This window comes from Equus quagga, chromosome 2 (genome assembly GCF_021613505.1).
Source record: "Equus quagga isolate Etosha38 chromosome 2, UCLA_HA_Equagga_1.0, whole genome shotgun sequence".
In the NCBI taxonomy this organism is placed as follows: Eukaryota; Metazoa; Chordata; class Mammalia; order Perissodactyla; family Equidae; genus Equus; species Equus quagga.
In genome coordinates, this window is record NC_060268.1 from 64,404,069 (window position 1) to 64,429,371 (window position 25,303).

A 25,303-nucleotide genomic window follows, 5' to 3' on the forward strand; every position below is an offset into this window, starting at 1 on the left:
CTTTGGTCACATTTGTGCAGTGCCCGTTAATTAAGGCCAGATTTGAAGCTCTCAGAGCTGTCACTTCTATTAACTGACTGCAGAGAACGTAAGACTTTGTTTTTCCAGGAGATAATTTGGACATCACAGAAAAGCTAAGAAATCCTCGAGTCCCTGTGGCACTTACCTTGACTTCCCGGCTTCTAATGAAAAAGCTTCTTACCCAAAAAGGCACACAAAGACCCTTTCACAGAATCCATCAACACTCTCTGCCAAGCAAAAGATTTATTGGGTGGGAACACACACACACACACACACACACACACACACACACACACACACAGGCTTTATTTGAAGCACCCTGGAAAATGAAAAGCGATCTGGGAAAAGTAATCATGTGAGAAGATGGTCTTGAAGATAGCAAGACCATTTCTCTGAAAGCAAAAGTGGACCAATTTACAACTGTGACTCTGCTAGAAGGCTGAGTTATCTGTTTTCTCTTCTATCTGTCTTTCTCTAAAGGAAACACGTCATGGATTAGTTGGAACTCATGACTTTCTGGTTACCAAAGGCTTTAGTTAATAAAGAATCAAAAACATACTATACAAAGATGGCCAGTTATCAAAGAAATAACACACTGATTCTTTCCCAGCCACGTGATTTGGAGCAGGAGTGTGGTGGTGGAGGTGATACTGAAAATAATCACAGTCATAATATTAATTCAGTTAATGTTTATTAGGTGCTTACTATGTGGTACTTTAAATGTATGCAATTTCATGAATTATCTCATTTGGCACTTGAAAACCTGTGAGATAGGTGCTGTTATACGCCCATTTCATAGATGAGGAAATGGTGGCTTCACAGCCTAAGGAATTTGCCCAGGTCACCCAGCTGGGAAATGGCAGGGTCAAAACTCAGATCCCAGTGAGATCTATCTGCCCCTCGCCTTTGGTTAGCCTGGTACAGTGGAAGCACGTGGGCTTTGGAGACAGACCAGGGTTTCATCCAGGTCTGTCATGTGACCTTCAACAAATTGCTTAACTTTTCTGAACCTCAGTTCTTCAACTGAAGTAAATGGGAAAAATAATAGCTACCTCATGGCTAGTATAAAGGGTAAACGAAATGATGATAAACAAAATCCAGAGGTATTCAACAAATATCTGTTCCTACTCCTCCTCCATTTCACTTCATTTCATTCCAATTATTTCTTTTTCTTGTCACTGGACTGAAGCTCCCACCACCTTCTGCTACATGGTCCCTGCATTCTCAGCCTCTCCCTGGCTTTTTGTCATGGGCACCAGCACAGAGAAATCTTTCTTTGCTCAGCTCTTCCTAGCAATCCTGCAGCTGTGCCTTCTACTCTGCTGACCCCGGCTGGTCCCCCAGGAATCACCAGCTCCACCTCTCCTGAGACTCCCATGACACCACTGAACCACAGGAAGGCCTGTGAGGTGAGAACCCGGCAGGCTTGATTGCTGGCCCAGCACTCCCTTCTAGTCAGGAACTTCTCACCTGTAAGCAGGTTCCTAAGAGAAGAGCTCTGAACAGCAGCCATTTCCTCCCTCAAAACTGCTTTCTAGATTTAGATTTTATTTGTTAGAGAAACGTGGGTATTCTTGCCCTAGTATCTTTCCTGAATTTCCTGAAGGATGAGTAAAGAAGAGGAAAGACAATAATTAGTAAAATGCTTTTAAAATACAATCCATGGACTTTGGCAAGAAAACATAGACACCTAAAGGACTCCTTAAGAGAGTGATCTTTTGGATTAGGAGTTCGGGTGAGAGGAGGTGGCAACTGGATGAATTTACTGATGGCAACAGAATAAATAGAAAACTCTGAGAGTGAGCAGTTGTCTTGGGAGAACACCCACTGTGAGGAGGTGGGGGGGAGTCAATGAGCATTGCTATTTCCAAGTCTGATTAACTCTTTAACCATTGTTTACAGATCTTTACCCTTTCATTTACTTTTAAAACACCTGGATTTGAAATTTTAGATGAAAACTGAAACTTCTACTAACAAAGTCTTAAGTTTGGCTTTCAGAAAACATCTCGGGCTGTATATACTGAGAAAGTACAGTTATGAACTGAGCCTTTGGAAGCCCATAGTTAGGAGACAAGTGAAGGGAGGAAGGAAGGAGAACTTGGAGGGCAAGGCGGGCACTGTCATGGAATGCAGGGGCAGAGGGTAATTCAAGAGGTGAGGCATGAGCAATGCTCTTGTGAATGAATGAAAACTGAGAAGACTCCATTTGATAGAGGGATAAGGACGAGATCATTGTCATCTTCGCGGGGGAAAATCTCAGTAACCTGGTGAGGGTAGAAGTCCGTGGCCGAAAGTTAAGGAGACACGATTGTGTGAAAGTTGGTGCTTGTTCAAGATATTTGGTAGTGAGCGGATAATAGCCAACAGTGGAGGCAGCATCAAAATTGGAGCTGTGGTGAAAGTTGGGATTGTCAGTGATCCCACATGTAACGTCTACATTTTTGTAGTCATGGTTACTCTTTTGTACTATCATGTTGAGCTGATAGTATGCAGTCTGGACAAGTGAATGCAGGATTCTCCGGGTTGTGTTTTCAGAAGGTTGAAGGCCATTTAGATATTTGTGGGTCCTCTCTTTCACTCCGGCTTTGTGTGAAACATAAAAGTTGTGATGAAATGTCCCATAGATGTCCTGCAGGGTCTTTCCTGGGGTTTTCAAAGCTATATCTCATAGCCAAGAAGCTCTGAGTTAGAGGTAAATTCTGAACCCTTGAAGACTAAAACTATACATGAATATCAGGAACCGTATATGGAATTGGCAGGTAGAATTCTATATCTATTAACAGTTTGTGTTTTCTATAGAATAAAGAAAAATCTTTTTAAGCAATTTCAACTACTTAATTTAAAACTTTATTATTCTCATAGTCATGGTACTTTTCATTTAATTTAAGACATATCAATGCAATAGTACACTGTTATTCAGGTATTAGAAAGAAAGGATTCAGGACATAGTTTGACTGTATCAGATATTAGAAATTAGCATGATCTGGTCTTTATCACCTAGCATGAAGTTCTGCATAATTTTTTGGCTATAGGTTTAAGAATTTAACCAGAAGTTCTGTATCAAGAAGAATAGGTTATGCTATGCTTACATGACAAATAATTACACAGTATCAGTGGCTTAAAACAAAGATTTCTTTTTTCACACTAGTCCTTAAATGGCCAGCAGAGTCTTTGCTCATCATAGCCCCTCAGGGACCAAGGTTGGTGGAGGCTCTGCCATCTTAGGCAGCTGCCATCTCATCCCACATCTGCGAGATTCCCTCTGGCAGAGGAAGAAAGAGTTGGAGAGTTGAGCACCAGAATTAAATGTTTCAATCTAGAAGTGACACATGCCACTTCCACTTGCATCCCCTTGGCCAGAACTAGTCAATGGCCACAACTAACTTCAGAGGGTTGGGGAGTTGTAATCCTCCATTTACCTAGAAGTAGAAGAGCCGGATAGTGAGAAACATCAATAATGCTGAAGAGAATTTCATCCTACTATTCCCTTTGCCTGTGGAGAAAAGATTAGTACTTTCATCAACTTTGTAAACTGTATTTTTGAAGTAAATCCTGGTGGCTTGCATGGGCAGTGGGAGGGAATTCCCGTAAGCCAGATATAATTCAGGAGTGACATTCACTTAAGCTGAGTGTCTCTTTGATTTCAACATTTGCGCTACAGAACTAAAATGCACTAAACCACAAAATTCCGCTCCAAAAGGATCTAGGCTCTGATTTCCTCATTCTTTAATGAGACATTCTGTGAACTAGAATGGAAGCCTAGTCATAGCTATAGATTTTACTTAATTCAAGAATTATTATCAATGGTGTACTAGTTCTGAAAGGAATGCAGAGTTAAATTTTGCGTGTTCTTTGCTCAAGGGACTTAGATGTAACTTCAATACAAGGCTGATGATGATGTTAGGATTTAAATATTTTATACAGCTTGCTATTAAATTAAATTGTTAATCAACAAAGAATTATCTCTATGTTGTGACTTTGTGTAATCCTGACCCCCTGCTGATATACCCCTGGGAATTCTCATCTCCTAATTCTTGTAGGATGGTCTAGGTCAATTATGAGTAACCTAGTTAGCAAAAAGACCAAGCCAGAAACACGTTACAATATGTTTGGGTTAATTTTTTTCCCATTCAAAATAAAATTTACTTTAGCTTCATGAGGAATAATACATCTAACAATGAATACTTACTGACTTTTTTCAGTAGAGACAGGTCAAGAAAGAAATGGTACCATTTTGTAGCCACCAAATAGTAGTATTTTGGGCATATTTGAAAAACAGTAACAAAGGCAACTTTCCAATCTGGTGTAGTGAAGTTAGAGAGCAGACCATAGCAAAGCCTGGTGGGTAATTTATGGCAAGAGAGCCAGGAGTTCCCCATAGGCTGCCCAGGACTGGTCTCACATTCTTCCATATTGGGCTGACTTCCATGATGTAAGGTGAAGCTGCTGAACCAGGTGACTCCTGCAGAGCCAAGAGGAGGAAGGACAGCATGGCATAGATAAAGACCCAAGTTGTACTGACTATTGTTTAGACATTCTAGGCTTTCCCAAAACTGTGTGATTTTTCAATCTTTGATTTCTTCTCATTTTATTTAGAGTAAAAAAAATCCATCTTTTATTTTTATGAACCCTGATTCTGCCATGAAGCCATCTGTGATCTCCTTAGCCATTGCTGCCCAATTCATTCATCAAATCCTGTTCTACCTTCCATGCAATTGATGTCTTGTTTATTTTTCTCATGGATATTGTCTCCCCAGCTTGACAGCAACCCATTGAGAGCCACTTTTGATTTCTCTAGAGGACTGGGTAGTGCTAGGTACATGGTAGATGTTTAATCCCTCGTTAATAGAGTAACTTGTCTGATGATTTAAACCTTTCTTTCTACACCCTTCCATCCTTGGTCAACTCTGACTGTTAATGTAGAGCATAGCCAAGATTTATTGAGTGCCTACTATGTTCCAGGCACAGTGTTAAGCCCTTTACACAGATTGTGACATTTAATCCTCATAGCAATCTTATGAGGTGAGCATTCCCTGAGATTCCCTTTTGGGATCAGTAAATGGGATAAGTTTTTCTGTGCATCCCCCTGTTAGTCCCAGTCCAGTCTCTTGGGACCACAGATAGGAAATCTTTCCTCCATGTGATGAAGCCTATGATATTTGGAGCCATCTAGCATGTCTGTCTTCTTTTCTTCCTGTTAAACACTCCAATTCTTTATACTATTGTTAACAACAATCACAAACCCTTGTTGAATGCTTACTATATTCCAGGTATTGTGATAAGTGCTTTCCCTTGTGGGTTAAATTACTATAATTTTTCCTACTTAAGCATCTTGCCTAAGGTCACACAGACAGTGAATGGCTAACAGTATTACAGTCCCAGAAGAGATGATTCCAAAGACAGGGTTTCTAATTACTACTCCATATAATTGCTATGTAATAGTGATTTTACCCTTTTTAAGAGTATAGAATTCCTTATGTCACCTTTTCAATAAAAGAATGAAAAGGGCAAATACTTTGTCATAGAAAGAAGATTCATGAAAGGGGTATTTTTAAGCCATTGTTTTCTCAGGGAAACTAGATGCTAGAAAAGTTTTAATACTAAAAATACATTTGTGATACCTGCACAACAGTAAAGTTATTCCAGATAATTTAGCTTTGGAGCTGGAAAACTTGGGCTCTACTTGTGCCAGGGTCTCACACCATAGTCCTGACAAAGAGGGGATAATGTTGAGAAAAGGATCTATTTTAGGCAAATACATCAAACCAAATGGAAAATCTTAGAAAGGAAGTGGCACAGACAAGTGTCCAAAGGTCTCCGGAGATCAGAACATGATGCAGCAGTGGACGGTACACAGAGAGGTTTCCAGTGGCTGGAAGGGAAGATTTGTTACAAGTCAGAGCCTTTCAGGGATGAATGAACTTCCTCAGCTGGTAGGGAGCTTCCTGACACTGGGAGAGGGTCAAATAAAACCAGATAGACAGAGTTCTTGCCAAGAAGGGAAATACCTTAGAAAGTTAGAGTTACCAGGCACCTGTGAGGTCATCTGGAGATGTGGTAAGAGTTGAAGTTAACAGTCCAGGTTCTGGGACTGGAGTGCCCACGGTACATTCCAGCTCAATAGCTTGCTAATCTTGGACAATTTTCTCAACCTCTGTCTCACTTTTTTCATCTCTAAAATGGAAATCATAATATCGTCTACCTCCTGGAGTGTTGGGAAGATTCAATGAGTTAATTTATATAAGCCATTTAAAAAAGAAAGTGCTATGCATGTGCTAAATCATCTAGTCTTACAGTCTTTACATTTTAGCAGAAGTGCTCTTTTTTCCAAAGAAAGTGGTATAGTGATCCCGATATATAAAACAAGTTTTTAAAAACCTGTGTTTTATTAGTATAAATTAATTTTTAATTAAAACATTATCTAACTATTACAAAGGTAATTAGGGAACATGTGACTATTTTGTTGAATAGTAAATTTAGCGCAGAGAATATGGAAAATGGTTAAGATACCTCAGCATCCCATTTATTTCTCAATTTTGTTTCAGCTTACAACTCTTGAGGAGTTCTTTATTAAGACAGACAAGAAATTGCAAATTGCAGACAGGTAGTCTCTCTGATTAAATAAAAGTGGAAACAGTTTATTCTGGGGGCTGCATAAAAATGAGTTAATGTAGTGGTGTGCAGTGTGTTATATAATTAAGCATATACTGTGGTTGAAGATGATGTCTATCAAGTTCTTCATATTTTAAAAATATGTTTTAAAGATTATGAAAACACTAAAGCAGAACCTTAGAATATCTTGAAAGCCACTGACCTATCTCATCTAGCAGACACATTTTATCAGTTAAATTATCCCCAGTGACCTGTCCAGGGTCTTGGCAGGGAACATCCTCTGACCTTGGTTAGACCAGTTGTCCTCCATGGTTTCTTCTACTCTAAGATTTTGTGATTCTTGCATTTTGTGTTTAGTGGGAATACATGATAATAAGCCTGATTGTACTGTGATAAACCTCCTCCTAATCCTATTGGTTGAGCCATTTTGTTCTTCTCTATCTTACAAAAATCTGTTATGAAGTGAAATTTCAAAGTTGTGTTTTCTGAAAAGGATAGATGTCCTTTGTCTCAAATCCATTTTATTTTTGTTCCTATCCATTTTAGTGATATTTGTATAAAATAGAGAACTGTGGTCTTCTACATCAAGGAGAGTTAGTGATTTTTGTTAATGCTCATTGGTAACTGTAAGGTCCAAATTTACAAGGAAATCCAAGTTTGATTTTCCTAGCCAGCTAGGTCAATGCCCTTTGCCACCCTTGTTTGTGTTCTGTTCCCTGATATTTTAGCTTATATCAAAATACCTAGCTTGATTTGTTGATGACTTTGAGCTACAGCCGAGAAGAAAACAAACATCCTCATCTATACTGATGGCATGGTTTTCCACCCATCCTAAGTAGAAGATAAATCATTTTGCTAGTTACGTCTAAATGGCTGTGTGTCAACCCTGTTGCTGTTACAAACTTATTTGAGGAGGGGACTTTCCAGTGTTCAAGTAGACACTGCCAATAGCTTTCTCTAGCAATCCAGTTCACTCCTCATCTCACAGGTAATGCCTTGGTTAACTCATGGAACCCACAGGAGGCATTAACAACTCAAAATCAGTGTTCTACAGCAGTGCCTATTGAGCTATAGGTTTGTTGCCTTCCTCTGCTCAAGATCTCTGGAAATTTCTTTATCTTAAAGGGAGCAGCCTGTTTCCTATCATTATTTTAAAACACAAGCTGAACAAATTGAAATGATACAGTGATTTCTTTGCAGCCCTCAGACATATATAGAATACAGTCTCAAAGAGGAAAACCTTAGATCTCAAAATGGGGAGGCCCAGGATGGCTAGGATGAATCAAATAAACCCAAAATAAAGATGGTCTTGGGGAAATTCCAGGCTCATGGATCCCTTCTGCTCATCAGAGGAAAATCTTCTGGAGGCCTGAGCCAGAGTGAGCTCATAGAAAACAGAAGCTATCCAAAGGATTTTAAAGTCCCAGACCCTTGGGTCTGCACTGGAGAGAAAACCTCCATCAAATCCTTTTGTTAGAACAGGAAAAAGTGATTGGGAGAAGATTTTAGCACCAGGGCTTCAGGCAGCACATGGAGACAACAGATAAGACAGGACTCAAAGTTTCTGGGAAATTGGAGCTTTCCCGTGAGTATAAAGAGGAAGTCCAAGATGATACTGAGATGACTCCTTTCCGTGAAATAGCAGGGAAGAGCAGGCACTCAGAAGCCACCTTTCCCTCTACCACCTGTCACCCCGAGGCTGCATGCACTCATTCGGAGGACATTTGCCTTTGTGGGCCGCTGTGGTCATCCACATCCAGAGCTGTTCCTGCTCCCTGCTCTTGTGGCTCCTGCTTTTCACCCATTGGCATGTGCTGTTCACCACCATAATCCCTGTGTCGATCAGGATGTTAACCTCACCTGTTTGGCTTCCACCTTATCACTCTGCTTCTGAGTTTTTGAGCTCAATAGATATGCGTTCATATCCTGATGCTTAGCTATATTACCTTGAACAAGTTAATTAACCTCCCTCTTTCCTCCTCTGTTAAAATGATTTTGAGTAAATATTGTCATGCTAGTAGATTCTCAAAAACCAGTTTCCTTTCTTTCTATTGCTTTTCTTGGTGCCCATGAGCATCTCTGTAGAACTCTGAATAATGAGCGTACGCCTTTCTTGTAGGACCCAGAGAGTCCATTAATTGTTAAAATTGAATTTTTGACTCTTTTTGGCTTTGGCTCGGGCTCTCTTTTAACTAAGGGTTATTTTGCTCTGCTAGAGAAATGCTTTTCTTTTTACTTCCATCTTTGCTGCCATTCCACATTCTTTAAAGTATACGTAGGCTATTCTCTAACTAAATAACATTCCAAGACAGCTATTGTTTAAACTAGGAATGAGTATCATTTGTTTGTATTTCGTTGAATTTGCCCTCTATGTTGTCTTTAACTCGACTTTAAATAAAACGTAATAGGCATTGAGTTCCTTCCATGTGTCAGATGCTTTTTACAAACTCTCTCTCTTTATCATCACAAAACCAACCCAAAAAATTAGAATATATAATTAATAATTAGTGTTGCTAATTAATAGGTAGTGTCACTTTAATAAAGTATTTTTGCTGTCAAAGCTTAAGAATGCTGGATCATTTTCAAAATTCCTGCTTTTTATTGGTGGTGAACATGATGCAGTCTATACGGAAACTGAAATATAATAATGTACACCTGAAATGTACACAATATTATAAGCCAATATGACCTCAATAAAAAATTTTTTTTTAAATCCTACTTTTACTCAGTTAGCCACACCTGGGGTAAAGCTTATTCTTTCGGGGGTTTTGTGTGTGTGTGAGGAAGATTGGCCTCGAGCTAACATGTGTGCCAATCTTCCTCTATTTTATGTGGGATACCACCACAGCATGGCTTGACAAGCAGTGCTAGGTCTATACCCAGGATCCAAACCTGCAAACCTTAGGCTGCTGAAGTAGAGCATGTGAACTTAACCACTACAGCACTGGGCTGGCCCATAAAGCTTATTCTTGAGCTGCTGCAGCCCCAGGCACTCCTTTCCACCTGGAATCAGGGACCCAAATATAGGCATAAGACCTAGGAGGAAATAATCGGCTTGTTTAAGCGACAACTGACATCAGGAAGCTTTTTGAGCCAGAGGAATGACATGATGACAGCACTGTCTTGGGAAGATAAATTTCACAGCCACATGCAGGATAGATTACCTGAAACCACAACATTAGCCTTTCTTATGCTTAGACATCTGGGGGGCATGATTTAAAAGCTCATAAATATGATCTGTTTAAAGAAGGGACTGGTGAAAATTAAGAATTTCAAGGTTCCATCAAAGAAAGTGAAGGATCAGTGTTTATCCAACTGGTTTGCATGTCCTAAATATTTATATACACAAGTGCATGTTGTTCGTGCGGTCACTCTGAAGCCATATGTGGGCATCATATCTGCCATTGCCCTACCTTTCGGCTTAAAGTTGCACGAGAAGGAAAATTCTCTGCAGACATGAGAATCATTCATCTGGCTGCCACCTGAATTATTGTTATAGAACACATTGAGTCTGACAGATAACCCTGTTCTTAGCCATCCTTCAAAAGAAGCATGAAGGAGCCTTCATGTTTAAATATTTCAGCCAAATTTCTCCTTCTGAGCGTACATGTAACACAATGTCTTTATTTCCTAATGAAATAAATATTCATATTGGATGCATCTATGGTTAGAAGAGAGAATAAGAAGGAATTATCCTTATTTGATTTCTTGGTCATTCTAGCCCTGTGGAACCAGCTCTTGGATTGGGGAATGATGTCTCTCATTGGAACCTGGTGTTTTTCCTTGAGTCATAAATATCTCCCAGCCTGGTAAACCAACAGTTTCCATTCCAAGAAGGCAAATGAGAAAATAGTTACTATTCCAGTGAATAATTTTGGACCTAGGAATTTGTTATGAAAGAAAGCGTGGTGTGATAGATGTTCCTTCAGCTGGGTGAATGAGCACTGAATGCTGGAAAAGAGATAACATGGGACTTTGAGGGAGCAGAGAATAAAGAGGGGCTATCAGAGATGCTGAAACAATTCACTTAGTCCTCATGGGAGAGGAGGCCTTGAATTGCAAGTAGAGCCCACGTGGAAGGGCTTGGGGCAAACCAGAGAGCAGTCCTGAGATAAAAGCAATAAGAGAGAATTATCCTTATTTGATTTCTTGGTCATTCTAGCCCTTGGTATATGTGGCCCCTGGTGCGGCATCTACCCAGCCCTGTTCTTAACGAGTAAAGAAGGGTTTCCGTTAGACTAAGGGACCATGCAGCTAACAGAGGAGAAAGAGCCTGGGTTTTGGAACCAGAAGGCCCTTCATTCAAACCCACTATCACAACCTCTTTGTGACCTTTGACATATTACTTACCTTCTCTGAGCTTCAGTAAAATAGGGATAGTCAAGAGAATTAAATAGGCTAACATATGTCAGGTGCCTAGCACATGGTGAGTGCTCTATCTGTGATAGTTGTCACATGTGTACAAGGGGCTTCCTGCTGCCTGAATCCCTGCTTGCTACTTGAATCCCCGATCGCATCTGTTTTCCACCTACAATTCCTCTAAGGCTCTGCTCCAACATGTCCAGGCTATAAGCTTTCTTTGCTCTCTTTCTAAAATGAACATAACCCCTTTACAATTTTTGAGGCCTTCCATAGCTGGTCTCCAGCATGAACCAGGTAAGACTAACAAAAGAAAACACATTTTAAAAAAGTAGAGAGAGAGGTAACAAAGTTACAAGAAAATCTCTGAAAATTTTGACCACGGTTGTCCTCAGAAGGTTATTGAAATGCAAATAGATCGCAGCAGTTTGCCTGTTAGAATTCTGGCTTCAAACCGCACTTGAGAATCATGTGTAAACAGCAGTGCAGTTTCAGTGGACAGTACAAACAGACCAGCCTCCTCTGTTAGCATGGAAATGTGTGTGCCTTGTGTGAGAAAAAGAATTCCCGTGGCCATGCCCAGGGACAGGTCATTGAAGGCAGGCACATGCGGCCTCAAGGAGAAGGAAAAGCATACCAACATTTTTCCACGCCCTACTCCATGCCACTTCTGAACTAGGCACCTTCATCTGCACATCCTCATTTAATCCTCAAAAGAGATTTGAGAATTATACTTTAATGCCCTCGTTTTACAGGTAAGGAAACGAAGGCTTAGAAAAATGATGTCACCTGCAGGTGTCGAGTGTGTTAGGGATGCTCTTAGGCGAACATCCATGTGACTAGAAGAAACAACTTTTAAAGATGTGGGAACAAACAAGAGAGATTTTTGTTTCAGATTATGGAAATGGAAAGGGGAATCTAGACCAGGAATTCTAAAGGCAGGAAAATAGGCATAATGTAGGTGTCGAGCTTCAGTGAAGACTTGGGAGGGCCCAGAACAGAGAGAGGTTTACACCCTGGCGTGTGAACTTCAGAGTCCAGGTCGGTTATTAACCGTCCTCTCAACCACTCAGGGCTTCTCACTGGCTCTCCACAATCACCCAGCTCTTCCCTCCATCTCTTCTCTGTCTCTTTCTTCTCTTTCCAGCCCTGGAAGCAAAACCAGACTCCTCTCCTATTTAGCCATATCTCAGTTTAGCCATTATGTCTTGTTGCCTTGGTTTCTGCTGATTCCCAGGCCTCGGGGTCCCACCTCCCACCCTAAGCAGTTTATCCAAGTATTTCCACAAAGACAGTTGGCTCTCTATAGGGAGTTGCTATTCAAGCTGGTACAGAAATCCTTTTTCATGTGGTTACAGGGACATAATAAGAAGATAGACCCTTTGAGAAGAGGAAACAGTAAAACGCTGCCTCGAAAGGAGCAGGAGGGCATTGGAGTGTCACGAAAAGAAGTCTCTAGCAGGAAGCCCTCTCTCTGCCTCCTTGGAGAAATCATCTCCCCTGCCAGGTCTTGGTTCTTCATTCATGAAGCAAGGGGAGGGGGCTCCCAGTGCCTTTCCTGCTGTTCCGTACTGGGATTCTCAGGAGACTGTGTTTGCAAACATGTGTCTTACTTCCACCCCTGTCCCCTTTAAAAATCTCACAGAGAAAAGCTTTCCAAAGGCATTATTTCATTTCATTTTGTAACCAAAAGGGTGATAGTGTTGTGTTGTCTTTGTTTTGACTGGATGAGAGAGCTGGTTGCCATTTGGGGGTTGGATTGCAACTAGAGAAAAAGTAGAAAGAACGTGGAGTAAACAAAAAGTGACCTAAAAAGTCAAATAATCCCAGATTGCACAGGAATCACCTGAGGATGCTGCTCAAATGCAGATTCTGATTCATTAAGCCTGGGATGGGGCCCAGATTTCTAACAAGCTCTCAGATGATGCCTGTGCTGCTGGGCCATGCATCGCACTTTGAGTAACAAAGGGCTGTAGAGGATCAAATAATGATTCTTGATTATTAATAATAATCAAATTAGTATTCTTGATTTAAAAAAAGAAAACCAAAACAGAGGAGTGAAAAATATGCTTTGGAAGGCTTGACATCCAAAAGGCTAAAATAAAAATGTCTAGGGTTCCAGAGGAAAGTTCTAGTGAAAGAGGGAGAGAGAATTAATATGACTAAATTCAATGAATGAATTAGTGATTATGAAGATCCACACTCAACCCTCACTCTAAGATGACTCCATCAAAGGCCTTCCCCCGAGGAAAGCTTCTGCCTGAGTCAGACAACACTACCATTCTTCCGGGTTCCCAGGCCATGGACCTCCCTGTCTTCCTTACTTTACCTTCGATAGACCGTCCTTCTTCAGTCTGTTGGTTGTTCCTTCAGCACAAACTTGGTGTTGCCTTGCTGTCCATTCTAATTCCATCTCTCTGGTCCAGGCCCCCATCTCTCTGTGCCCATCTTAATGTAGTCGTCTTTGTGCCTCTCACTCTCCAGGCTCTTCCATCTCTAATCCACTGCCTGTGTCTGCCAAGCATCTTCTGAAAACAACATTTTGGTATGCCGTTCCCCAACTCAGGAGCCTTGGGACTCAAACTCCCATGATTTGCTAGCCAGCCTTTTCTCTCTCATCTCCTCGCACCTACCCACCTTCTCTGCCTTCTCTGGAGATCACCCAGTGACATCTAAAAAGCCCATGTAACCCCCACAGTTTAACTTATTTACACAGAATTTTAAGCATTTTCTTGAACATTCTGGAAATAAAAGACCTGAATGTTCCACCCACGTTTTTAAATGTTCCACAAAAAACATTTTGAGAAATGAAAATCGTATCTTAACAACATGGCAGAAACTTGCACGTAAGAGCACAATAAGTGTGCATTCAGCCTGAATTGCTGAGTCCACCCTTGTGTTTCTCAGCTGTCATTCCTTTGAGTATTTAACCACTGTTTCTTGTCCCTAAACTGGTTGCTTAGGTATCGTTTTACAAGGGCTTATAGGTGCCATCTTGTGGAGAAAAATGCAAACAGGCACATTTGGAGATAGGCTGTGTGTCAAGAAAATGACAAGGATTCAAGCATGAGTCTCCCTCATTACCTTCTGATCTCTGGATTCAGCCACAGTCCTTGCGGGCCTTCTCATTGGACCCACACCTGTACACTTGGGCTGTCTGCACCCAGGAGGCCATGTAATTGGGCCAGGGTGCAAGCAGCCTCCATCCTAGAGCACAGTTCATCAACCCAACTCCATATTGTGTTTTTGCTGATAGTCCGGCTTCCAGAATTTTGCCCTATACAGTGTGGACAGCATGTCTCTGCTCTTTGCAGGAAACTTCTTAGTGCTGATCCCCCGGCAGCGCAAACCACAGCTTCTGACAGACCCATCCCACATGGTGCAGGCCCTTCCGGGGGCCCTTAGAGTTATGAAACAATCTGACCAGATATTTTAAACAGGGTTCTCTTTAAACAGAGAATTTACCGTATATCCTTACATTTTAAAAGTAAAGTGGAAGTCCAGAGGTTTCTACTATTCTATACAAAAATATGGGTACCTTACTTTTATAATAGAGCAACTGTCATTGTCATAATTCATTCGCGCCCCTCCACCCCCATTTCAATCCATTTGGGAGCCAGATCATGAAAGTGAAGCATGGGAATTTTAGAGTTTGGGATGCCACCACTCTGGAAAGATGGGAAAGATAACTCTAGCGGGAAGAGGGGTGGTAGTTCTCTTACAGCATGTGAACTCTTTCCCTCTCAGGGCTCCTTTCTTCAGATTTGTAAACATTGCTGCAGTTGATTTTCGCCCAATTTTATCCTACAGGAGCGCCAACATTTTCTTCCAGTTGAATCACTTAGTAAGGTGTTATCTTCTAATGAAATAGGATGAGGTACTGAAAAGCAACAGCCATAAGCTTGATTAAAACCAGATCGCTTGTTTCACAATTGCCTTATTAAGGAAGCCAAAATACCTTTTATCCCATGGACCATTTCTTCTCTTCAAATGAATGACACTGTCAGTGTGTTTCCCGTTGATTCCTGTTTCCAATTTAAGTTTGTCTATACAAAGCAAATTCCTTGGACTTTAGACATGGCAGAATTCTTCACATCAGGGCTGTATCTTTTTTTCAGAAACAATTTAGCACCAGAAGGTCTTAGAGATGATCCAGTTCAAGGAACAAATTCGTCCTATAACTTTGTTCTCTTGATTCCTCAACCAGGTGCTCTTTCATTCAACAAACATTTATTAAGCACCTACTGTGTGCCAGGCACTATGATCTTTCCAGTACATAATCCTGCTCATACTAAAGTTAAGCCAAAAGGCAGGCTTAAAGAGCTCTAGAAGGCTACTTACTGGTTAGTTTGATGGCAGTGAGGAAGTATTTTTTAAAACTGGGTAATTAAGAGTTCTATGCTCATTAGCTCCTTTGAAATCTACAAAGTACTGCTTTTTCACTTTTGTGGAATTGCCATTGTTTCGAAGCTTTCTAGAGGATCTTCCATGTGTTTCTAAAGTGTCCCATGACCTGTGGAGTAAACTAAAGCAGTGATTCTCAACTGCTGGTGGTTTTCTTCCCACAGGGAACATTTGGCAAATGTCTAGAGACATTTTTGTTTGTCATACTGAGGGGAGGGGTGCTACTGGCATCTAGAGGATAGAAGCAAGGGATGCTGCCAACCATCCTACAGTGTAGAAGACAGCCCCCATGACAAAGAACTGTGTGGCCCAAAATATCAGTAAGAGCCACAGTCGAGAAACACTGGCCATGAGGAAGAAGAGAAGGCTGGAAGTGAGATGCTAGGCTTTCACACCCTGCCAGCCCCTCTTCAACCAGAGCAGTTTCGCTTTTCTCATTTTACATATTAGACTTCTGCATTTGTGCATGAGATTTTGTTTGAAAAATTTGTTTTTTCTGCTTAAAAAAAATTGAAGACTGCTGAGGTAGAAGATAACTGTTTACCTTCCATTTTATAGTTGAGACACATTGAGACAAAGCAAGCGGGTGCATGTGACGCAGCATGAGGGCAGTCAGGAGCGATTTGGGAGCATCGACCTAAGCCTCAGTGTTGGCTGCACAGGGTCCTGCACATCTCCCTCGCGACATCACTTGCTGTAGTGAATGATGGGGTCATGTCTGCCTTTCACTTCAATCCAGGGGTTGGCATCTTCTATAATGTGCTAGATCATAAATATTTTAAGCTTTGTGGGCCATACTATCTCTGTTCCAACTACTCACCCCTACTATTGTAGCACAAAAGCAGCCCTAACAATAGGTAAACAAATGGAGATGGGTGGGTTCCGATAAACCTTTATTTACGAAAACAGGCAGTGGGCCAGATTCGGCCTGCAGGCTGTAGTTTGTCGAACTCTGATTTAGACCGTAAGTAAGAACCATGTTTGTGTTACCTTCATGTCTCCCCTGGCTGACACTGTATGGACCCATAGTAGGAAACATCTACTGAACTCTATTGAGGGTCAATTGTGCAGGCAGACGTACTAGAAGATTTTAATGAGAGTAACAACTGGAAAAAGATCCATTCCAGTATTTCCCAGAGAACTTCTATATAGCATTTCACTGTTTCCCTGTGTTGGACATTTAGGATGTTTCCAATTTTTTTTATTAATAATAATATTGTGATGAGCTCCTTTGTGCAGCAATTGTTGGCCTCATTTCTTAAATTTCCTTAGCATAAATTCCTAGAAGAAGAATTCCTGTGTCAAACAGTCTATATTGCTGAATTACTTTCCAGGAAGGTGGTATTGATCTACATTCCTGACAGTAATAAGAGGGAGATATTCATCATATGCAACGGATTTCTTTCAACAGAATGTTATGAATAAAAATTTTGGCATCCGTATGTATTTCCATGAATTAGCTCACCATAAATATAAGTAAATCGGTTTTAGCTACTAATCATTTTAATAATAACATTCGCCCACACCGTTGTGACAGCACGATTATTAAGGCACGTTGTTTTACCTGTTGGCGTCATCTAGCCAACCAGTTGAGGTTACCCTATCTAGTGTGTTTACTGAGCCCACACAGTAACATCTGCTTCCCATTAGGGAATCAGAAGCCCTGCTATGTACACACCTGGCACCGGCCTACCCTGCCGTGACGTACAGAGGCCTCCTCTCCATGAAATTCACCACCAGCTGTGTCATCCAGATTGCTCATTTCCTTCAGGAAACTTCGTTTAGGTTAATTTTGGCACACAATCGGGGGCAATTCTTGAGCAATTTCTCCTGTGGTGGCTCACAATGTGTAAAATTTTCCTACAATATGATGCAAAAATCACTGGAAGAATACTAAGGATATCTGAGAGTTGTCCAATCGCCTTTGTAACAGGAAGAAATATCTCTTTTGAACTGCAGTTCATGGTGAGCAAAGAAAAGAACATGAGATAAAGGTAGGCCGGGGGGTGTTCGTCTGTCTGCTTCACTAGGTGCTGTTGGAGATGTAAAGGTGAAGGGGCCTACCTTTATAGTGAACCTTGGCCATTTCTTAGCTCTTTAGATTTTTCTGATCTCCAAATGAAGAAGAAAAATATCTGTGACTGAGAAGTAATAGAAAATGTTATAGAAATAGGGGTGGGTCTGAGCAGTTGCATGAGGATGTGATTTACTTCAAAGCGGATAGATTCCACATGAAACCAGTGGACAGTGACTTTAAAAATATTTTCTGAGAAGCCACCCTTTTGCAGCATTCTTCTAAGTGACCTCCATGTTTCCCTCATCTTATCCTCCCAACAGTGCTATGAGGTGGGTGCTGTACCGTCCCCAGCCACAGATAAAGAAACTGAGGCACAGAATGGCTAATTAACATGTCCAAAGATACAGTGCTTCTAAGTGTCAGAGCCAGCACAAGACCTGTGTCCAGCCGACCATAGTGCCCACCTTAAGTGCCCACTGATGGCACTTTGGTGGTCCCTCGAAAAGAATTTGGAGACATAGGCCAGCATGTTAAGTCATCCCCATCAGCTGACTTCAGTTGAACAGCCTCCTGATATACAAGCCAGAATTCAGGCCAGATTCATTTCTGCGTGCTGTCCCTTGAAAGATCTGGATGGTGGGGGAAGTGTTTTCAGCGCTGACCCCAGAGAGAAGTGACCCATCCAGCATCACACAGCAAGTCAAGCACTGAGCCAGGACTACACCCCAGGCTTCCTGATTCCCAGCCCACCACTCTTTCCATCATGCCAAACTGCTCTTTCTGCTAAATGACATCAGCTGCACTTACCAATTTTATGTCCTTGTCCTGGAGGAAAAGACAGGCTGCTTTGAAGAAAGTAACGTGGTACATGAATCTATACGTATGATAAAACTTCATATACACCAGAAAAGTGCGTGTAAGAAATGGCAAAACCAAATAAGCTTTGTTCTTGAGTTAATGGTGGTGTAATGGCAATGGGGTATGTGTTTTTGACACTGCTCTGTGCTTGTGTGAGTTATTATCATCAGCGCAAGCTCAGTGAAGGTCACTGAAACTCTGCTATTTTTGTAACTTCTTAAACTATTTCTTAACTATTATGAGTCTTAACTATTAAACTTCTTAAACTATTGTGAGTCTTAAACTATTTCAAAATAAAAAGCTATAAGAAATTAATGTAATAGGAAGAGGAGCTAAAATATTTATTCACTTAACTGTATGTAAAGTATTGTGTTAAAAAAGCTGATGTGGAAGAGAGAAATAATGTGGTCCATACTTCATAATATCAGAAGAGGAGAACGCCGGTCACTTGTGGGCCAGCTTCTCACTAGGACTGTATGGTAACAGCACCTTGAACTTGTTCCTCTACGCCCAGGTCACTGCCACCATCTACCCCTTCAACAAACTAGAACCCTCAGCATGACCTCTGATCCTTTAGGGGGCAATTCTTGCATAATGATTAAAAGCATGGGCTTTGGTTTTGTCATAAACGGCTGTTGGATCTTGTCAAATGCTTTCTCTGAATCTATTGAGATGATCCTGTGGTTTTTATTCCTCAGTTTGTTGATGTGGTGTATCACGTTGATTGATTTGTGGATGTTGAACCATCCCTGTGTCCCTGGTATGAATCCCAGTTGATCATGAGGTATCATCCTTTTGATGTATTGCTGAACTCGGGTTGCCAAAATTTTGTGGAGATTTTTGCATCTATGTTCATCAGCGATATTGGCCTGTAGTTTTCCCTTTTTGTGCTGTCCTTGTCAGGCTTTGGTATCAGAGTGATGTTGCCCTCATAGAATGTGTTAGGAAGTGTTCCATCTTCCCTAATTTTTTGGAATAGCTTGAGAAGGATAGGTATTAAATCCTCTCTGAAAGTTTGGTAAAATTCCCCAGGAAAGCCGTTTGGTCCTGGGGTTTTATTCTTTGGGATGCTTTTGATTGCTGTTTCAGTCTCTTTGCTTGTGACTGGTCTATTCAGATTGTCTGTTTCTTCTTGTCTCAGCTTTGGGAGGTTGTAAGAGTCTAAGGATTTATCCATTTCCTCTAGGTCATCCATTTTGTTGGCATATAGTTTTTCTTAGTATTCTCCTATATTCCATTGTATTTCTGTGGAATCGGTTGTTATTTCTCCTCTTTCATTTCTGATTTTGTTTATGTGAGCGTTCTCTCTTTTTTCTTGTAAGTCTGGCTATGGGTTTGTCAATTTTATTTACCTTCTCAAAGAACCAGCTCTTTGTTTCATTGATCCTTTCTACTTCCTTTTTTGTTTCAATAGCATTTCTTTCTGCTATGATTTTTATTATTTCTCTCCTTCTGCTGACTTTGGGCTTTGTTTGTTCTTCTTTTTCTAATTCAGTTAGGTGTAATTTGAGATTGCTTATTTGGGATTTATCTTGTTTGTTAAGGTGTGCCTGTATTGTGATGAATTTCCCTCTTAATACAGCTTTTGCTGCATCCCATATGAGTTGGTATGGTATGTTATCATTTTCATTGTCTCTAGATATTTTTTGATTTCTCCTTTAATTTCTTCAATGGTCCATTGCTTGTTCAATAGCATGTTGTTTAGTCTCCACATCTTTGTCCCTTTCTCAGCTTTTTTCTTGTAATTAATTTCTAGGTTTATAGCATTATGATCAGAAAAGATGCTTGTTATTATTTCAATTTTCTTAAATTTATAGAGGCTTGCCTTGTTTCCCAACGTATGGTCTATCCTTGAGAATGTTCCGTGCACACTTGAGAAGAATGTGTATTCTGCTGGTTTTGGATCGAATGTCCTATATATGTCTATTAATTCCAACTGGTTTAGCTTTTCATTTAATTCCACTGTTTCCTTGTTGATTTTCTGTCTGGATAAGCTATCCATTGATGTGATTTGGGTGTTGAGGCCCCCTACTATTATTGTGTTATTATGTTTGTTAATAGTTGCTTTATGAACCTTGGTGCTCTTGTGTTGGGTGCATAGATATTTATCAGCATTATTTCTTCTTGATGGAGTATCCCTTTGATCATTATATACTGCCCCTCTTTGTCTCTCTTTACCTGTCTTATCTTGAAGTCTACTTTGTCTACTGTAAGTATGACAACACTTGCTTTCTAATGTTGGCCATTAGCTTGGAGTATCATCTTCCACTCCTTCACTCTGAGCCTGTGTTTGTCATTGGAGCTGAGATGTGTTTCCTGGAGGCAGAAAATTGTTGGGTCTTGTTCTTTAATCCATTTCACCACTCTGTGTCTTTTTATTGGAGAATTCAATCCATTTACATTTAGGGTGATTATTGATGTATGAAGGCTTAACGCTGTCATTATATCACTTGTTTTCCAGTTTTCCTGCATTTCCTTTGTTTCTCATCCTGTGTGTTTTGGTCTACCCACTGAATTATGTAGTTTTTTATGATATGTTTCTTTGTTTTTTCCTTACTTATTTTTATGTCTCTGTTCTGCTCTTTTGTTTAGTGGTTACCCTGAGATTTGTGTTCAGAATCTCATGGATAAGATAGTCCATTTTCTGGTGGACTCTTAGTTCCTTAGATGGGCTTTGGTTTTGGACCTGGGTTCATATCCCAGTTCAATCTCTTACTAGCAGCAGCAGCATGGTTGGGGCCAGTTACCTAACCTTTCTCCTGAGTCTTAGTCTCCTACGGTTTTCAGCAATATCACAGATTGCTTTTAAGATTAAATGAGAGAAATATATGTTCAGAGGACCTGGAATGTAGTATAGACTCCAAAAGTGTTAGCTATGATGATGCTGAGGAGGATGGGGAAGAAGAGGAGGATGAGGCTTCAAGCTCCCTTTTTCCCCCCCCAACCAATCCATCACAAAGGCCTGACACCCCCAAGGAAGGTTCACATGCCTCTTGTTCTGACTTCTCTCTTGAGGAGTGAACCCTGGGTGCTCAGAGTCCAGAGATGGGTCCTGAGGAAACAGGATGTCACCTTTAGTTCTCGGCATCACTTGTGCAGCCACACCCTTTACCAAAATAACCTCCAGGCTATGTGGACGTCTACCAGGAAACAGTGCTGCAGCCCTCCTTCTCCATGTCTAGACTCATCCAGAGTGGCTGTGCTGTGCAGGAAGTCTGGTGGGGGGAGCCACTGAACTGTGCAGAGCATTTTAATATAATGTCTGATTCAGATAAAATGGTGTTTTGTCTGTCTGTGGTTGTCTGAAACGACCCATGGCTGTGTAATTTCCTTGTGATCATTCCACTGTAACTGGGCTGGGGGCTGAGGATGGATGTGATGTCTGTCCCCACCTTCAGCGGTTCTCACTCATTCCTAAAATATCCCCTACACCCCGTTTACAAGAGAGAGACTGACTAGACTGCCTGTTCTCCTTACTCGAGGACCCTCTCCACACTGCAGCCACAGTTATCTGAAAGACAAGTCTGACCGTGGCTCTCCCCTTCTTCAGACGTCTAGTGCTGCTGATGCCATCTGATAAAATTCTAATCCTTCACCCTGGTAAACAAAATTCTTGACAAATTTAGCTGAATTCTGCAGCCTCATTTCATCCCTCCCAGCAGCCCTACACTTCCACGTGTCAGTCTGTGAACATGCTTTCCTACTTCCTGAGTGTTCTTTCCTACCTCTGTGCCTTGGTACACATTGTTCCCTTTACCTGGAGTGCCCCACGAGACTGAGCTGATGCAGGGACAAATTGAGTCCCAGGGTAGCAGGTGGGGAAAGGGAGGAAGGTGAGATATTACCAGACAGGGCAGGGAGTGAGTGCTGACCAGCTTCTCTGTCCATCTTCCCCATCAGTGACAAGTATAGGCATGTCCTTAATTCAGTTAGAATTAACTCTCACTTTGGCAACATGGGATCTAGTTTCCAGAATCTCTTTTAGTGCTGGTACTTTTTTGTCTCAAAGCAAAAGAGAACCAGGTTTGGGGACGGAGTTGGGTTGGGGGGTGGAAATCATGCATGGAAAACATTTTCCTTGTTTTTCTGCTAAAATGTGCATAGTGCAAGGGCAAGAAATATTTGAGGGAGGGGAAAAATATAGCAAACATGGCATTTTGAAAGTCTAATTGGATATGGATGAACATACTGAGATGATGTTCTTTTATTGTCAGAAATAATGTTTTACAGAGAAGCTATTTGTGAAGAGAGACCAGTTATTATTGATGGACTAATGTGCACTCAAGAATATGGAAGTAATAATGCAGACTTATGGTACCTGCAGAAAGATGTCAATCAAACGTGAAGTTGGAGGGGAAAGAATGAACACTTTCTGATTTGACTTTGCCTGTAGGATTTGACCTGTAGGACTCAGATGAACAGACCCAGGATTGTTGAACAAAATCAAAAGTGGACTCTGAATGGTTTACTGACCACTTTGCCCCCTGAGATGTGTTCTGACAATTGCTCTTAGAATTCAAGAACCTACACAAGCCTATGATTCAGCAAACATGTGTCTCAACTTTCAGAATACCATTCTGACTTCAAGTACCATTTCCTATCCCTATAACCCAGGGAAATACTCCTGTCATCCCAATATTTCATTGTCCAAACTACACTCCGCTCATTTCCATCTGTCCATGGAAATGTGACAGAATTCTTTGCTCAGACCACATGTTCCAACTTTAGACTCAGGAAACATGATTGTGAGTCCTATAGAGTCAGCTCCAGAAGTGGAAAAGGATTCCATAAAGATCATTCCATTCTGTTTAAGGTTTAATTGCCCCAAGAGAAAAATGAATAGGGAGGGGGAAGATAAAGCAAAAAGATCTTGGAATGAGTAATAGGAAGATTCTTTGGGGGAGGAAATGCAGGAGGGTCAGAGCTCCTTTAAGCACTGATGAGGCTGCCTGTACAAGGAGCACCCCGTTAGTTAGACTCATATCATCCAGCATAATGATGTTTCGGGCCCTTGCTTCCCTGCACCCTTCTGCCCTGGGAAAAAGGCTTTGGGGGAGCCAACAAAAGTCCTGCTGCTCAGCACTTCAGAGCCAGTGACCCAGGGGGCCCAGATCTCAACCAATTTGATTTGATTTCGTAAGAAACTGTGACTGAGGACACTCCTTTGGGGTCGGGGGTACTTTGCTAAGTGTTTGCATTGTCTCTCATTTAGAACAGAAGTCTTGGGGACAAACCCCAATTTTTTTTTAATTAAGATTATGATAGTTAACAACCTTGTGAAATTACAGTTGTACGTTATTATTAGTCATGTTGTAGGTACACCACTTCACCCCTAGTGCCCTCCCCCATCCCCCCTTTCCCCTGGTAACCACCGATCAGTTCTCTTTGCCTATACGTTAACTACCACCTATGAGTGGAGTCATACAGAGTTCGTCTTTCTCTGTCTGGCTTATTTCACTCAACATAATACCCTCAAGGTCCATCCATGTTGTTGTGAATGGGACGACTTTGTCCGTTTTTAGAGCTGAGTAGTATTCCATTGTATATATATACCACATCTTCTTTATCCAATCGTCAGTTGCTGGGCACTTAGGTTGCTTCCACGTCTTGGCTATTGTAAATAATGCTGCAATGAACATAGGGGTGCATGAGACTTTTGGAATTGCTGATTTCAGGTTCTTAGGATAGATACCCAGTAGTGGGATGGCTGGGTCATAAGGTATTTCTATTTTTAATTTTTTGAGAAATCTCCATACTGTTTTCCATAGTGGCTGCACCAATTTGCATTCCCACCAACAGTGGATGAGGGTTCCTTTTTCTCCACAGCCTCTCCAACATTTGTCACTTTTTGTTTTGGATATTTTTGCCATTCTAACAGGTGTAAGGTGATATCTTAGAATAGTTTTGATTTGCATTTCCCCGATGATTAGTGATGATGAGCATCTTTTCATGTGTCTATTGGCCATCTGTATGTCTTCTTTGGAGAAATGTCTGTTCGTGTCCCCTGCCCATTTTTTGATCGGGTTGTTTGATTTTTTGTTGTTGAGCTGTGTGAGTTCTTTATATATTATGGAGATTAGCCCTTTGTCAGATAAATAACTTGTAAATATTTTTTCACAATTGGTGGGATGTTTTTTTGTTTCAATTCTGTTTTCCCTTGCTCTTTAGTCTGATGAAGTCCCATTTGTTTATTCTTTCTATTGTTTCCCTCATCTGAGGGGTTATGGTGTCCGAAAAGATTCTTTTGAAACTGATGTCAAAGAGTGTACTGCCTATATTCTCTTCTAGAAGACTTATTGTTTCAGGCCTAATCTTTAGGTCTTTGATCCATTTTGAGTTTATTTTTGTGAATGGTGAAAAAGAATGGTTAATTTTCATTCTTTTACATGTGGCTGTCCAGTTTTCCCAGCACCATTTGTTGAAGAGACATTCTTTTCTCCATTGTAGGCCCTCAGCTCCTTTGTCGAAGATTAGCTGTCCATAGATGTGTGGTTTTATTTCTGGGCTTTCAATTCTGTTCCATTGATCTGTGCACCTGTTTTTGTACCAGTACCATGCTGTTTTGATTACTGTAGCTTTGTAGTATGCTTTGAAGTCAGGGATTGTGATGCCTCCGGCTTTGTTCTTCTTTCTCAGGATTGCTTTAGCAATTCGGGGTCTTTTCTTGCCCCATATGAATTTTAGGATTCTTTGTTCAATTTCTGTAAAGGATGTCATTGGGATTCTGATTGGGATAGCATTGAATCTGTAGATTGCTTTAGGTAGTATGGACATTTTAACTATGTTTTTTCTTCCAGTCCATGTGCATGGAATGTCTTTCCATCTCTTTATGTCATCATCGATTTCTTTCAAGGAAGTCTTGTAGTTTTCGTTGTATAGATCTTTCACTTCCTTGGTTAAATTTATCCCAAGGTATTTTATTCTTTTTGTTGCGATCGACAAACCCCAATTTTAGGTGTTGTACTTATCGTGGTCCCCAAGAGCTTCTTTATGTAAAAATCCCAGCATAGTCCAGCCTCTCCTCTCTCAGAG

At 41.0% G+C, this 25,303-nt stretch overlaps 1 protein-coding gene across 1 annotated transcript in view; it reads left to right on the plus strand.

Annotated features, from left to right (window-relative positions):
- Positions 1–25,303, plus strand: part of LOC124235146 (thrombospondin type-1 domain-containing protein 4-like) — a 175,051-nt gene that overhangs the window by 58,175 nt on the left and 91,573 nt on the right. The gene's annotated exons all lie outside the window — the stretch shown is intronic.